The 17,564-nt window shown below is 42.8% G+C and overlaps 1 protein-coding gene across 6 annotated transcripts in view; it reads right to left on the bottom strand.

Annotated features, from left to right (window-relative positions):
- FRMD4B (FERM domain containing 4B) overlaps positions 1-17,564 on the bottom strand; it is a 321,646-nt gene that overhangs the window by 233,582 nt on the left and 70,500 nt on the right. Inside the window, exon 1 of one of the 6 annotated variants that reach the window (XM_053219084.1) lies at positions 3,987-4,293. The exons of the other annotated variants lie outside the window; for them this stretch is intronic. The gene's annotated coding sequence lies outside the window, so the exon portion shown is untranslated. Of the gene's footprint in view, positions 1-3,986; positions 4,294-17,564 lie in introns of those variants that run through there. 6 annotated transcript variants of the gene reach the window in all.

Raw genomic sequence — 17,564 nt, 5'->3', positions numbered from 1 at the left:
ACTTCCGCTCAGGTCATGATCTCACGGTCCGGGAGTTCGAGCCCCGTGTGGGGCTCTGTGCTGACAGCTCAGAGCCTGGAACCTGCTTCAGATTCTGCATCTCCCTCTCTCTCTGACCCTCCCCCGTTCATGCTCTGTCTCTGTCTCAAAAATAAATTAAAAAAACATTAAAAAAATTTTTTTTAAATCAACTTTACTGAGGTATAATTTACATACAATAAAATATTCCCACTTTAAGTGTTCAGTTCATCAGATGCTGACATATATTCACTTCTGTACTTATCAGCACAACCAAGACATAGAACATTTCTATCTCCTGAAAAGTTCCATTATGGTCCTGTGTACGATATCCTCCCTCTTACTTCCTACCTCTGCCCCAGGCAACCACTGCTCTTCTTTCTGTCACTAGATATTAGTGTGCTTTTTCTAGAATTTCATAGGAGTTGAATCCTATAGTCTAAATTTTGCGTGCTTGGCTCCTTTCACTCAGCATGATATCTTTGAGCTACATCCATATTGTTGCACATACTCATAGTTTGTTCTTCTTTTAAATTATCTTGTTTTATTTTACGGTATTCTATCGTATGGCTAGACCCCAAACGGTTTATCCATTTACCTGCTGATGGGTATTTGGATTGTTTCCAGTTTAGAGCTACAAAAAAGGCAACTGTATCGACACTCCAGGGCAAACCTTTGCATGGACATATATTTTCATTTCTTTCCTGTAATACCTTGGAGTGGACTGGCTGGGTCTTCTAATAAGGGCATTTTCAATTTTAGCAAAACTGAAAAGTGTGTTCTAAATGGCTTTACCACTTTAAATCCCACCAGCAGTGTGTGAGAGTTCCAGGTGCTCCACGTCCTCACCCACACTCGGTATTGTCAGTCTTTTAATTTTAGCCACTTTAATAGGTATTTGCTGGTATCTCATTGCGTTTTGAATTTGCATTTCCTTGATGCTAATAATATCGAGCATCTTCTCACATGCTTATTGCCCATTTGTATAACTTACACAAAATACAATTTGAAAGATAAGAAATATAAGTACTTCTATCTCTTATGTGCAAGAACTTGCCTTATTTTAGAAGCAGTTTTGAAAAACGCAACCTGAAGAAGGATATATATAAAATATTCAGACTATAAAGTTAAAATATATTTAGAGGACACATTAAAACTAATGAAAACAATAACATGGTAGAAAAGATCCACATTTTATTAGCTTTGTATTCTATACCGCACATTCATCTAATGCTCTAAGAAACCAGGAAGCCTGAATCTGCAGAAAGGGGATGAGATTAAATTAACTTGATCTCAGCAAAGAAGGAAAAGGCTTGGCCCTCTTCACTTCTAATTATTCTCTCTTCTCTAGACTTCATTTTATAGACCATAAGTTCAATTATTCACAGTATCTTTTTATATCTAGTCTCATAAAACTGTAAGGTGAATCATTACAAAATTAATATTCAACAGGCTTTATATAACTCTGCTTAATGCAATGCATAACTCAGATTTTTATCACCCCAAGGCCTCTCAAGATCTATAAATGAAACCAACTTAATAAAAGACCATGTATTTTAACTCTAACATAACCTACACAACCTCAACACTACATAACCACTCAATGTAGACCAGACAACCAGACATGACAGAAATGGACTGTATATAGAAGGTCAACCTGTGCATTAAGATTCTGATGATGACAACCAAAATTTTGCTCTGACTCATTTGTTTAGAGGAACTCATGGCTCTAATGAAAAGGAGATTAATTTGCTTCCAGAGCATTCACACAGGAATCACTGTACATTTTTTACACCATGTGACCCTAAAAAATTTTCTGATTCCTAAATAATTGTCCCCTCCTAGGAAGGACAAAAGCTAGTGAATGCATCTACCAAAATCCACCCTCTAATCTCTACCCAAATACATGTACATATTTCCAACCACGAAGGAATCTTAAAGATCATTCGGTCCAGGGGCACCTGGGTGGCTCAGTCAGTTAAGTGCCTGACTTCGGCTCAGGTCATGATCTCATGGTTCATGAGTTTGAACCCTGCATCGGGCTCTGTGCTGAAAGCTCGGAGCCTGGAGCCTGCTTCAGATTCTGTGTCTCCTGCTCTCTCTCTCTGCCCCTTCCCCACTAGCATCCTATCTCTCTCTCTCTCTCTCAAAAATAAATACACATTTTTTAAAAAAGGTCATTCAGTCTAATGATCACATTTTACACAAAGAAAAGGCAATCAAGGCCCCGACAAGTGAAATGACCAGTTTGAGGTCAGACAACCAGTTGAGAGGAGCCAGGTGTTAAATTCAGATCTCGGACTCAGACTCCAGAGTCTTATGATTTTTTTGCCCAAGACTTTTTTTTCCTCCTGTTCTCAAAAGTTACACAGGGTAGATGTAGACATTGCTATCCTTTCTGATCTATTTTAATGTCCTCAAATTAATAGATGTGAAAACTAAGGTTCACAACATGAGGAATCACGGCTCATCCAAGGTCGGGGAGAGAGTCAAAGGCAAAGCTGAGACCAGTGACCACTCCTATGGTTTACAGCTTGATGCTCCTCTCTTCATGCCTGGCTGCCTTTCTTCTCTGGTGGGCAGGATGGTTTCCTGTCTTACCACCACTAAGTGGTCTTGGCGTGTTACAATCCATTCGCCACTTCCATAATGAGTAAGTTATGCCGAGATCATTTGAAAAGCCCACAGTCCTAGGTTGGTACCAAGGCTCTGGCAACATCTAACACACAGCTGTTGTGAGGATGCACATTCCATTTTGACAAAAGACACGTGCCTGGGTTTTGTCATGTTGGTCTGAGATAACGTAACGTGCAGAAAGAGGGACCAGCAGGGAAAGAGAGATTACTTCCCCAGACTCTCACATAAATGATTCTTTCTTTGCATAATGGAGCTCTAAATAAATAAAATACAAAATGAATGTTTACAACATTACAGTTGCTGCAAAAAGGGCTATAGAGTTTTATGCCTATCTGTATCCTCTCCAGGGAAAACGGAAATCAGCATGAGTTTTGTAATGGTGGGGAGGAGAAGGGACTATCATTTATTCCTTCATATGTCCAAGAGAGCGAGGCCCCAGGGATGCAACAGTGCTCAGAAGAGTAGTTTCTATCCTCCTGTGAAGTCTCCCGGGAAAGACAGACCATTAACAAGCATGTAATAGGTATGTATAGACACATAAGAAGACAGGGTTTAGGGGGCAGGTGGCCTGGCCTAAAGAATCCTCAGCAGTATGATCATGTTCAAGTGGAAAGGAGACATGATTCGGAGCCAGACCAAAGCGTGTTGGAATCCTGTTTCCTGCCACAGTAGGTGATCTTGAGCAAGTCACTTCCAACTTTCTACTCTGTTTCCTGATTTGTGAAACAAAGCTAATAACTCTTACCCTGTGGGAATGAGGTCAGATATTGAGTTAAAATTTACTAAGTTCCCAGGGGAGCCTGGCCCAGAGTAGTGGTTCCATATATATTTGTCAAATGCATGAAAGCATCATTATGAAACATGCATTGGCTGTCTAATAGCAAAAGGGGCACCTGGGCAGACAGTGATAAAACACAGAGTAAGGAGACATGAGCCCTGTCTTATACCTAGGGAGACTGAGAGTATCTATTCTATTATACATATATACACACACATATGTGTGAGTGTGCCTGCGTGTAACAAATACAGAGCGAAGCCAGAAAGAAGCACATTTGACATGGCTGAGTCAGGGAGCGCTGTACAATAGGACCGTCTAACAGAAACAGAACATGAGCCACAAAGGAGAGGCACATAGGTAATTTTCAAATGTCAGTAGCCACTTAATAAAAGTAAAAAGAAGCAGACAGAATCAAGTTTAGTAGCATATACGACCCCAAAATAGCCAAAATATGATCATTTCAACATGTGACCATTATGAGTTTATCAATGTGATATTTTGCACGTACAGTCTTCGAGCCGTCTGTGTATTTTATACTTCCATTACAGCTCACCTTGGCTTAGCCACCTTCCAGGTGCTCAGTACTGCACGTGGCAAATGGCGTCCATACTGGAGAGCGCAGTTTCAGAAATCTGGAGATGAGAGAGTTTGCTGAAGACAGAGGCTGCCAGGTGGGCTCATGGGGGAAGTGGGGCAGGAATGTGCCCCCTCCTGGCACAGAGACTTTGCTGCAGCACCGTATAGAAGCCTCCTTCTCCTGGCTCCTTTGGCCCCAGGGAGACCCTAAATCTACTTCCTGCTATTGCAGGGACCGCACTCAGATTTGGTTCTTACTCTTTGCTGGTACCTTCAGACTCTCAGATTGTCCTTTCCTTCCTGGCACCCCCTTACCTGGCACACTGCTTAGGGTATGGGAAGTACATATATGTAACAGCAATTTCTTCTTTGCACAATATGGCTCTATACAGATACATACAAATAAATACAATGCCAGGTAAAGACCTGAGACAGCCCAGCTCTGGCTCCCAGAGCCACGAGGCCTGCAGAGCCCCAGTTTTTCTCCATCCATACAGAGTTATGAGCTAAGCAAATGCCAGAACCACTCCTAGCAGGAAACCAGTCTGTGCCTGGGCTCCAAGCAGGGGACAGGTGGGCACAGGGCCCGGCTGTGGGGAGTGCCATTTGGCAGAGAGATACTAGAGGAAAGGGGAGGAGACGATGGTCTGACTCCTTGTGTGCCCTTCATGGCCAAGTCTATTTTCTAAGGTGAGATGGAGTAGAGAGACCTATTCCACGTGGCCAAGTATGGTGGTGACACATATGACAAAAAATCTGGAGGATGAACAAAGCACAAATGGGAAAGAAGTACATAAGAGGACAGAGGCAGAAGCCGAGAAACTAAGAGTCATCTTGCCCACTGTCCCCCAACAGCTGGTGTGCCCTCACCTAACAGTTCAAGTGTCCCCACCACCAGGGCCCATGATGGGTCGCAGTGGTGGCTGGACCTACATCAGCCTCCATCTCCTTAGTCCTGTCTTTTTCCACAGCCCAGTGATTAACAGTACGACCACAAACTCAGGCAATCAACTACACAAGAGGAGTGGATTGGGTGAGGAGGCAGGACACGCATTGTCCCCACACCTCTGCCCTGTCCCAACAGTAAAGTCACTACTGGTTTGAAAGAGGATGGAATTCAGAGGGGTTGCTAATCTTAGCTCAATAATATCTTTACCAGAATGTAAGTCCCAGTGCAGAAGGAGTAAACCCTCTGACACACTCAACTTTCAGCAAGCGGGAATGGGACCCTGGTGTGCCTCGATCTTGTAAGTTTTGCAAAGTTTTGAGAAGGGATTTTATGGGACATTTTCCAGTTTTAAAATGGTTGGAGCTATGTCAACAAAATTTTACACACTGTACGGGGCCACACTGTGTGAGCCAAAGAAAACTGACCACAAGGCTGCCAGCTCGAGATTTCTCCTCTAGTTCAAAGAGATATGGTCATGGTCCTGTTCCACCATCGGGCCATTTGTAGCTTCTCAGCTCGATTTTGTTCTAAGGCTTAATTCCAATCAGGCAGATGAAGGGCTGAGCATAGTTTCTGGCACATCGTGAAGGCAGTTAATAACTGATGTCCGCTAGCTCTAAAGAACCTCTGAGATTTAATTCTAACCATTATATAGGGATCAAATCACAGGATGTCCCCAGAGACAAAACATCTGAAAGAGGGCTCCTCTCCCTCAAACGATTCCCTATCTCTTCATTTCTGTTTCATGGCTTAGATTTACACCACTTTCATTTTACTTTGTCGATTCATGAAACTCAATTTGTTGCACAAAGGAAGTAAGAAAGAAAAAAGGTCAGCCCAGGTGAAAGTCTAAGCTGGTGTAAGTTTTCTAGAAAGTAGTTTGGCAATGCCTAGCAAATAAAGGCTGAAAAAAAAAAATTGTATGCCTTTTGACTCAGCGATTCCAGTTTAAGGAATTCAGCCTAAGTAAAAAATGATGGTTTTTCATAAAGATTTAATTCCAAGAATTCTTATGACCGTGTAATCTACAACAGAAGCAATTAAGGAAATTAAACACCCATGAATAGGGAATTTGTAGCAAAAGTTATGATACACAAAAGCGTTTAACACAGCCGCCCGCATGACTTTCAGAGCACTTACTGCGTTCACAGTGTGTCCCCTGCAATAAATGCCATGAAAGCAGAGTCTCTGGTCTGTCTTGTTCACCACTGTCTACACTACTTTCCATGAGCTGGCACATAACAGACACCCATAAATATTTAAATACATACAAGATAGCTTATGTAGTATGATTCTGTTTTGGTAAAAAAAAAAAAAAAAAAAAGACATGTATTTCTGGCAGTATGTTATTACTATTTTTCCCTAGAGCAGAACTCAGCAAACTACAGTCCCTGGACTAGTGGCCAGTTTTTGTAAATAAAGTTTTATTGGAACACAGCCATGTTCATTCTTTTACATGTTAGCTATGGCTACTTTTGCACTAGAATGCAGAGTTGAGTTGTTGCAACAGAGACTGCATGGCCAAAAAAAGTTGAAAATATTCACTATTTGGCCCTTTAAAGAAAAAGTTTGCCGACCCTTGGTCTAGATGGTAGTTCTTTCTGAGTGGTCTAACATACATATATGTATGTGTGTATCTGTGTGTGTGTGCCTGTCTGTATACATGTGTGCATGCATATACGTATAAGTGCAATTTTTTTACACTGAACACAAATTATATTTGTAACCAAACAAAACTCAGAATTATTTTTACAAAAGAAAGGAAGGATTGCCGGAAAGGAGGAAGGAGGGAATGAAGGGGAGTAGGAGGGAAGGAAGGAATTGCTTATCCATATTTATCAATATAAAAAAATTTCCACAGGGGTGCCGGGGGGCTCAGTCGTTTGAGAGTCTGACTCTTGACTTCAGCTCACGTCATGGTCTCACGGTTTGTGGGATCGAGCCTTGCATCAGGTTCTGTGCTGACAGCATGGAGCCTGCTTGAGATTCTTTCTCCTTTTCTCTGCCCCTGCCCTGCTCATTGTCTCTCTCTCTCTCTCTCTCTTTTTCAAAATAAATAAGTAAACATTTTAAAAAAAGAAAAAGAGGGGCACCTGAGTCACTCAGTCGGTTAAGTGTCCGACTCTTCATTTCAGCTCAGGTCATGACCTCAGGTTCATGGGATTGAGACTGGAATTAGGCTCCATACTGACAGTGCACAGCCTGCTTGAGACTCTCTCTCTCTCTCTCTCTCTCTCTGCCCCTTCCCCACTCTCTCTCTCTCCCTCTCTTTCTCCAAATAAACTGAAAACAAAACTACTTTAAAAAAGGAAAAAGAAAAATGTCCACAATAAGTGAAAAATGTTAAATGTGGTATGAAGTATGGTTACATTTTTGTAATGATTGGGTAAATCACTGAAAGAGAAATGCAAAAAAAGGTTTAGGTTCACTGTATTGAGGCAAGGGAAATATAATAATGGCTTTTGTTTCCTATTTTCCTCTGTTACATTTTCTAAATTTTCCAGCATAAACATGCTTTACTTACATAATAAAAAACAGAAAATAAGTGATGTTGAAAGGAAAGACAGCAAAAATAAAGTTCCAGTCTACATAAATAGCAGCAGCCTGTTTCCCAGGCTTCACCAGGCAAGGGGACATCTTCTTGGTGTCACAGGGTGCACCCCTTTCAGCACACTCCCTATTATTACCGCATTCCAGTAAAACCAAATCATGGCCAAGGCAGAGAGGGTAGTACCCAGGGCCACGTTTCTTAAAAAAGTATTAATGTTGGTCCCCACTGTGATCTAGATAGTTTCTCTTTACATTAAATTTTTTTTTTCAATAATCCACTTCATTCCTTCCAAAGCACAGTGCACCATTTCTATCTAGATTACAAAATGTGTTCAGGGAAGAGGTTTTCTGACTTAGTAGTCAGACACTTGTAGTGTCTCCCACCTCGATCACATTGCCCTGGTTTTAGTCTTAGCCAAGATGGACATTCCTGGTAATGCTGACAGCTCCTGCTTCATTCATCAAATGTATACCTCTCTGCTTTTCTGCCTCCAAAGTAGGTAGCAGAAGGTAACGCCCCTGGGGACAACCTTCAACAATGAGGGATCAGTGGATAAATGCCCCAGTTTCTGGGTCCCAGCATCCCGGCAAAGATGAACACCAATTGCCCAGAGAGGCCATCTTTCTTGGCTCTTTCTCCTTCCCTTCTTCCCCTCTTCCTTCTCTCCCTCTTCCTGGAAATCTCCTCCCAAATTAACTTCCTGCACCCAAAATCTTGTTTCAGATTCTGCTTCAGAGGAACTCAAACTAAGAGAGCGCATAAGCAAATATAAAGCCAATAAAAAGAATTATACCACAGAGCCCCAGAAAGCTCTCAAAGATGGTGTGAAACAGAGTTCATACATTTCTAGAATACATTCCCTCATCGTACATCTATTTAGTAGGCTTCTACATTGGGCCACACACACGCTAGGTGCAAAATGAACTGCAGAAACACAGCCTATACCCGTGGAAGACACAAGACGCTCAACAGTCACCAAGCCCACTATACTATGAGAGTATAGGAAAATATAAGAAGGATTAATGTTGGGGAGGAAAAACGATCTTCCTCTTTCTGAATTTTTAGCAGAGACCCCTGTAATGAAAGATTAACAGGAGAAAAACCAGCAGAATTTATTAACAGGTATACTGCATGCAAACATGGGAGGTACCCAGGGAAAAACGAATCACTCAAAGAAGTAGCTTAGAATTCAGGCTTAAATATCATCTTAGTAGGGAAAGGGGCGGAGCATGGAGGCTCCTCCAGGAACAACAAATAATTTGTAGGAAACATGAATGGGTGCCTAGAAGGTATGAGGTAGTCTCACGAGGAGGTATGAGAGTTTGTGACAAAGTCTATATGGGTGTGGTGTTGACCTCCAGTCTCCTCTGCATTCTCTGCAGTGGTGAAGACCATCTTCCCTGGTTGGTGAAACTCCCAGGGAAGCACCTATGCCAGCTGGAATTTTCAAGAGAACTTGTCTTAAGGCAGGTAAGGGCAGTTCAGAGAAAGCCTCTCCCTGTATCCACTGCCTTACAATTACCTACAGCTCAAAAATAATTAACATACCAAAGCAGCATATTTGGGGGTGGCATATTCTGCTGGCCTTCACGAACCTAGTCTGAGATGATTCAGCATGAGGTTTTTGAGAGGACACCGTGTAAACGGGGCCCTAACAGTGGAGTTAGACAAAGAAAGGGAAAAGGCTTTGATCCTCGCTGTTTGCGAAGACAGAACAAGGAAGGTGGAGATGTGTTCGGCTGGCAAACCACGGTAAAGGTTTGAAGATTTCAAAAAATACATGTTCAGCAAACACTCTCTCGTTTCATCTGAGTTAAATATCCCCAGAAGTGAGCAGGTGATTGGACACCTTCGGGGTGTTGATTACTGAGAAGACCAAAGCTGGCCATAAAGATTTAAACATGGCTCCGAGAAACATCCTTGCTATCAGAGGCTGAGAGAATCTGTTCTTGTTAACCAGGGACAGTGTGGCTCTTCTACTCGGTGGCAAAAGCACTCTAACTTGCTTCAAAGACCCACAGCTTTGGTTTCACAAGGATGCCACTTGAAATTGGTTTAAAGAGTGCCTGCCTGTTGGTTCCCCCAAAGTAGCCTCAGAGAATCAGAACCTTAGAAACCTTGAGGGCATGAGCACTCCCCAAGAATCTGAATCAGCTCAATTCCTCCCAAATGCATGCACTTTTGCACAATGCTGTGTATGCAAAGTAAAGGCAATAAATACAGTTTCAGGGCTTCTGTTTATGATTGATCGCCTTTTTTTCTTGTAGCAATCTTGTAAGTTTGACTTCTTATTTTTATTATTCTCACTGCATACTAATACTTCAAACATTTTACTAAATTATGGTTCTCTGGTTCCTACTTCAGAATAGTTTAACTGATTTAATGAGCTCTATCTAATTATTGCATTTCACCTTTCATATGAGAGTGCAGGAGTGTTTTGGCTGAAATAGTTGGTAATAGCTCAAACACTCCGAAAGGAAGAAAATGAGCACGGGTAATGCAGGTCTCGAAACAGTTCATTTTATGCCAGACATAATTCTTATGAACATACATATATATGTATATAGATATATTTATACCTTCATTAATTAATTCATTCATACGTTCACTATCTATGCGCCCAGCATTGCCAAAGACACCAGATCAGCTTAAAACAGCCTTTTTTTTTAATGTTTATTTATTTTTGACAGAGAGAGAGAGACAGAGCATGAACGGGGGAGGGGCAGAGAGAGAGGGAGACACAGAATCCGAAGCAGACCCCAGGCTCTGAGCTGTCAGCACAGAGCCCGACGCGGGGCTCAAACTCACAGACCACGAGATCGTGACCTGAGCCGAAGTCGGACACTCAACCGCCTGAGCCACCCAGGTGCCCCGACACCAGATCAGCTTAAAAGGCGCTTTCTTAGGTCTGCATCCCTCTACTGGGGGGCACAGAACACAGTAGTTAGGGACTCTTGAGCTAGACTGTCTATAGTTACATCCCGGCTTCACCATTTCTTAGCTATAAGATCTTGGACAAGCCAGTTAACCAATGTGTGCCTCAGTTTCCCCTTCTGTACAACGGGGGACATTACAGCAGCTACCACCACAGGACTTTTGTGAACATGAAATGAATCAGTACATACAAACCAGGTAGGAGTGCCTGGAGCTGAATAAGCACTATAATTGTTGCCTTTTTTTTTTGTTACTATTGTAGTGTGTCTCATCTACAACACTCACAGAGATCACAGTCATCAATTTCTATCTACATACTTATCTATTTAGTTAATGAGTTGTCTATTATTGTTTGTTTGTTTGCCTCCTTCATCAAATTATAGGATCCATGGAGACTGACGCTAAATTCCCTGTGCCCGGCATTGTGCCCAGTAAATGCTTTGTTGATTGCTTGAACGAATGAATAAATGATTCTCTTTCGGGACATATGACCCTGTCACGCTAGACAAGACTTTCACTTCAGAGATTTCCAAGGCAGGCACATGTCTATCAAATGCCATTTGTTGGAAATTCCATACAGTTTTCTATCCAGATGGTACCAGTGACAAAGGAAAGCATTCTGGCATGAGGGAAAGTTACGATGCCAGATGACGAGCCAATTCACTGTATTATTCATCATCAAATGTTGTCGGCCAGGAAACTGTTGTCAGCTGAGCTCCACAGTGGTCAAGTGAAGAGGCTGAATTTTAACAGAAGCTGGGATTATCATTAGAGACAGAGGGTTCTGTGCTAGGAAAATGGGGCTTAAACAGTAAAAAGCTTCTCAGTCTTGTCTTGGCTTTGCAACCTTGGGCAGGTCACTTCACCTCTCTGGGCCTTGCAGCTTACTGTTTCTATAAATGAAGGACACAAATTGTCATCAGTAATTCCTAACCCTGGTTGTGCACCAGAAGCTTCTGGAAAGCTAAATCCTCTAGGCCGGCAGTCAACCAACTTTTTCTATAAAGGGCCAGAGAACAAATATCTTAGCCCGTGCAGGCTGTATATGATCTCTGTTCCAACTGCTCATACTCAGTTCCCCCATTGTGTAGTCAAAGCAGCCATACATGATGTATATGCAAATGATCATAGCTGGATATGGCCAGCTTGCCTGGGGGCCACGGTTTGAGGACTCCCGCTGTAGGCCACGTGTGGCCTCCGTAGGGTAAGAACCAATTCTCTGCATATTTACAAAAGCTCTTCCCAATGACCTAGAAGGGAACCATCAGATTAGATGGCAACAAGGCCCCTTCCAGCTCCTACTGGGGGCTGTGATTCTACATTTCTTAACTCACTGTGAGAAGTAGCTATTCTCAGTCAATGCTATTTAGACAGTAATATTAATATTCCTTCAAACGCATCACATTTGGGTATTAGCTTCCTACATATGAAGTTTTTACTCTTTCAAAATTCAATTCTCTTCTAGGAGAAGATTGAACAGTTCTTTTCATCGTGTTTAGATCTTAAAGCACTTCTTCCTGTGCATGACATCCCTTGTCAGTTCTTTGTAAGGGACAATTCTACTGCTAACTGGCAAATGAGAAATGTAATATTATCCCTTCTGGGCACTAAAGTGATACAATACAGGTGAGCCTTCACTTTAAGAAAGGATAATACATAATAATGTGAAATTATGAAACAATTCAGTTGAGAAGCATTTACAGTGTTTGCGCTATAATTCCTTTGTATAGAGAATTCCTTTCTGCTGAGGTCATGGCTGTCGCATGACAATACCTTCTGGTTTTCTAGGGATAGTGTCAGTTTCCACCTGTTGTCTCTTACTAACTCACATAGCACTCATTTTCATCTCTAACATGTCTCAACTGGATGATAAATTGAACGGTCATCCTTGGTGGTGACCGTGAAGGAAAATAGAATAATTGCTCCATTTATTTTATAGTTACTAAGAAGCAAACACTGCTCTGAGGGCTTTATCTATATTATTCCAATTGATCACTACAATATTTTGCTGATGGTTGATGATCTGAGGTTGGGTTTTTCCAAAAGCAGACCCCAAGACAAGGAAGTGGGGATAAGTAGTTTTGGGGGGGAACATGTTCCCAGAAGCACTGAGAGGGGAGTGAGGGAGCGAGGCAGGAAAAGGAAGGAAGCCAGTACACAGAGCATTTCGAGTTGGTCATGGCTGTGAATAAGCAGGGCTCAAAATCTCTGGGAACTTTCTGAGAGGCTCTGTGAGCATGCCTCCGACTTCTCCCTCAATGGAACAAGGAAGCAGCAGTTTTATCTCATACCTCCCATCCCGTGTTGGTTGAGGGTCATGCCTGGAGATACTCATTCTCCCTCCTGCATATGTGGCCTGTCCACAGTTACAGGAGCACATTCCTATGACTAGAGAATGACTTTCCTCAGATGAAAGACACAAAGAGCTTTGTCAGTGTGTGCCCCGGAGCACCAATGGCATCTGCTACCAGGACACTGAAGCTTAGAGACATTAGGTCACGTGCCCAAAGCAACCTAACTGGTAGATGCCAGAGACAGAATCTTGACCCATGCAATCTGGCTCTGGAGGGTTTACCCTTAACCATAGCAAATGACCTCTGTGTGTCTACCCCTGAGTCAATTATGCATCACCCAATATCTACCCAGGGGTCTTGTATCTGGTCTGAGTGGCCCTTGCAATGGCTCACAAAGTTTCCGCAGAGCGAGGTGCTGTTGCCTCTGTCACAGCCACAGGCTGAGGTACTCATGACCATGGATCCCCCTTGGCCTCTCAGGGTACTGTCAGGCAAAGTCTACTTCCTCCCTCCACCTGTACTATTCTGAGGCATGGTAATTTCTTCTTCAAGGACATCCCTGTGAGATCAAGTGATCAGCTTGTCACAAAGCCATGGCCGGCTTGTTTGTATTCACCTTCTCTCCTTCCCTGCCTCACCCCTGGTCCCTGGGATTGAACTTTCCAATAAAGTGTCAGCACCTAAGCTTTTACTTTGTAACTGAGCACAATCTACCTGCAGTAAGTTTTGACAAACACAAACATCTAAGTAGCCCACACCTGCATCCAGATCTAGAACATGTCCATCAGCCCAGAAAGTTCCTCTGGCCCCTTCCTGGTCATTCCATTCTTCTTACTCCTATGCAACCACTATTCTGATGTCTTTCAACATTACAGAGTGACCCCTCCCATACCATGAGGCTTCTGAAGGAACAAGATTGTATCTATAAATTCCTCTTGAAAAACCAAAATTGAGCCAGAATCTGATCAAACCCCTACATCCAATAACCAATGACCAATTAACAGAAGAACCCAGTGAATTATACTACAGTGATGATATCAGCAAAATCCAGACAGTGAGCAACTCTACAGGTCAAATAACTCACTTTCTTCAACATATAAATTGCAAGGGGAAAACAAAAGACATAGAGGGGAAACTGACAGATTAAAGAAGGCCCGGGGCGCCTGGGTGGCTTAGTCGATTGAGCATCTGACTTCAGCTCAGGTCATGATCTCACGGTTCGTGGATTCGAGCCCTGCATCAGGCTCTGTGCTGACAGCTGAGAGCCTGGAGGCAGCTTCAGATTCTGTGTCCCTTTCTCTCTCTGCCCCTCCCCTGCTCATGCTCTGTCTCACTCTGTCTCTCAAAAATCAATAAATGTAAAATTTAAAAAATATTAAAAAAAAAAAAGGCCCTACAGACATAACCAATCTCAATGGACTGATGCTACTTGGATCTGGATTCAAACAATCCACAAAAAAATTATATATCATCCATGAGGCAAACATAAAAGGAAACATTGATTGGATGTATGACACCATTAAGAAATTATTGTTAAACTTAAAGAGGTGACATTGGCATTGTGGAAGAAGAGACCTTACCCTCTAGAGATACACACTAAAATATTTACAAAATAAATGACCTTCTATCTGAGGTTTGCTTCAAAATAACAATGAGGGGGGAATGGAAATACTGAGACAGCACAGTTGGTCATGAGATAAAGTTGGAGCTGGGTGATTGGGTACAGGGATGCCCATCATGTATATGTTGTCTTTTGTATATGGATTTTGTTGTTGTACACAGATGAAGATATATGGATTTTGTATTTGGGCGTTTCCATAATTCAAAGTTAAAACAAATAAACAGAAAGGCAGAGAACTCTGTTAAAAAGCAAAACCTGATGTAGAATTCCAGGCTCGAAAAGAGGTTTTTAAATTGCTACTTCCCGGGAAAAGTGAAAGTTAAGGACCTAGAACGTGCCTTACTGGCCTTCACCCCTCTCCCCTGCAGTGGTGGATGCAGTGTGAATCACACTGGTGGGGCAGATTCTGGGCTTTGGGGCCAGTGAGACAGGGACTAGAGCCCTGGCTCTGCATCGTGGCAGATCACATAGGACGTCTGATCTCAACTTGCCCCATCTCTGGCACGAGACTAATACTACCTTGAGCACTAATTAAGAGACCCAGCACCTGAGTGGCGAGCATTGTGGTCTGGACCCAAATCCATCTAACTCCAGAACCCATGCTTGGAACCACTATGCTGCACCATCCTCACTAATGAGATCTCACTGTTTGCCAGTTGACTTTGGAAACCTATAGCCAGACGTTCACTGTAAACAGTAGGGCACGTGGTCCCTAAATCAAACTCTCATTCTTTGACTCCCAGTTTTATCATTAAAAACGTGGTCATGGGCAAGTCACTTGACTTCTTAAGCCTCAGGGTTTTCTTCCGTAAAATGGGGGTAATCACAGTAGGTGCCCAGGGGTTTCAGTAGGAATAAAAACAATAATATAAGCACAATGGCCACCTGGTATTTTCACCTGCCCAGTATCCATGCTGTCCTGATGCTCTTTACAGGAAATTAGTCTCTCCCAGTCGATGGCGTTTGAGCTGGAATGAGACTACTCTCAGCTCCAGGGGGAGAATATGACTGGTCTCTCAGAGCACCACACTCTCCTGGACATGACTGGCTTAGACATGGGTATGGGATTCACACTGCGTCAATGGGATCCCAGCGTGGGACTTACTGCTGCCACTACTGAAGTCCCCCATCTTCCGCATTTGCTTTCTGAGGTTTCAGTTACCTGCACTCAGCCTTGGTCCTGAAGTGGATGATCTTCTTGACATATTGTCGGAAAGTCAACAGTAACCGAAACCTACGGAGTTAGGGTTAAGGTAAGGGTTAGGGGTTAGGGGTTAGGGTTAGAAGTTAGGGTTAGGGTAGTGCCTCCGTCACTCACTCTCACCTGATCTCATTGCGTAGGCATCTTACCAACTCCCGCCATCACCAGGAGAGTGAGTACAGTACAATAAAATGTTTTGGGAGAATGACCACATTCCCATAACCTTTTTTAGAGTATATTTTTATAGTCGTTCTATTTTATCATTGCTGCTGTTAGTCCCTTACTATGTCTAATTTGTACATTAAATTTATCCTAGTGAGGTATGTACTAAAAAAAACATAGAGGATGGCGCGTTTGTTACTGTCCCACTAGAGATCCTGGGACGTATCACCCGCAGATAAGGGAGGGATGCTGACAAAATGGGACCACAACACAAAGAGAGCCCACAGGCGGAAGAAGTACAACCAAAGGATGCACGTACCAAGGCTGAAGTTGTTTCTGCAAGTGCCAGCCACACCAGTAAATAAGTTACCTTCCTAGCCTATGCCATTCTATGCTGATCACTAGAGGTTCTGTCAAAGAGCAAACAGTTAAATGTTAGATCCCATTATTGCTAATATGAAAATAGGTAAAATTTCTCATGCTGCTCTTTCTTTTCTTGCTTTGCTTGGATTATTTGTTTTAAAGTCTTTTTTTTTTTTTTTTTAACTACAGGTAATTTCGAATAGATGCAAAAGCAGCGAAGAACGTATAACGAACGCCCATGAACTTCAACAATTATTGACTCATGGATAGCCTTGTTTTGTCTGTACTCCAACCACATCCCCTTTCCCATCTTATTTTGCGGCAAATTTCCGGTATAAACCTTTTCATTCATACTTTTTTCCAGATCCTTTTATAATGTTTCCTTTTGTAGTGCACACTGTTGGTGGCCTGACCATCATCCATTTCCTCAATCATAACCTCCAAGGTTTGTTCTTTTTTTTCTCAACCCCTTCCTCTACACAGCTAGAGATACAGGCCTTACTCAAGCCCCTGTGGCGCACCCGTTTGCCTTAGGGATAATTTCATTTTCCTTGTCAGTGCCCGGGTCAGGAATGTGAGTCAAAATTTGCTACTGAAACATGAAGGGAAGACTGCTGGGGAAGCAAGATACGTCTGGGAAATTTTAGGCCCTCCCAACGCAGCTCAGAAAAAATGGTCTCTCTTTTCCCTATGAATGTTGTCCTGTCTGGACATGATGCTCAGATCTGGAACACTCCTATCTGCAGCTGGCTTGAAGAGTAAGCTCATATCAGGTATGGCAGAGGACAGGGAGAAGCACATTGACGCCTTAATGATATTATTGAGCTGCTAAATATGCAACACAAAAACTGTGCCCTACCTCTGAACTTGATGTTCTGGGAGTTACAAATTTGTTTCACTGTTTAAGCCCATGTGTGCCCGGGTTGCTCCTATTTGCTGCTGGAAGCACTTAACTTTCCATCGATACAGACCTATGACCTACACAGTCTGGGTTCTGAAGGCCGAGGAAGGTATCGGTTTAGGATGGTGTGCAAAGGGAATCTAAAAGAGATTGGCTTAATCCAGAAAGAAGTTGATTTCTTTCTTGATTTCTTCCTCATAGATGAATCTGCGTAGGTGGTCCCGGCTAAGGTGGCCCTACAATCATCAGAACCACGTTTTTTCTGCCATCCCTAGCCCACAGCTTCCATCTCATCTCAGCCAGCTGCTCAGGAAGAAGACGGCCACCAGCCACTGTGAAGAAGGCAGAGATGATACAGACACTCGATGCCTTTAAAGATACAACCCCCAAATGAATCGCACATGTCACATCTCACTGGCCAGAACATAGTCACATGGCAACAACCAGCTGCATGGAAGGCTGAGAAATGTAGACAGGATTCTGAGTGGCCATATGTCCAGTTCTATTACTACTTAAAAAAAAAAAGGAAAAGGAAAAGGAATTACTGGGGCACAGCCAGCAGCCTCTGTTACGGAAACA

This window comes from Acinonyx jubatus, chromosome A2, assembly GCF_027475565.1.
Source record: "Acinonyx jubatus isolate Ajub_Pintada_27869175 chromosome A2, VMU_Ajub_asm_v1.0, whole genome shotgun sequence".
NCBI lineage: Eukaryota > Metazoa > Chordata > Mammalia > Carnivora > Felidae > Acinonyx > Acinonyx jubatus.
This window is presented reverse-complemented; position numbering and strand designations above follow the sequence as displayed.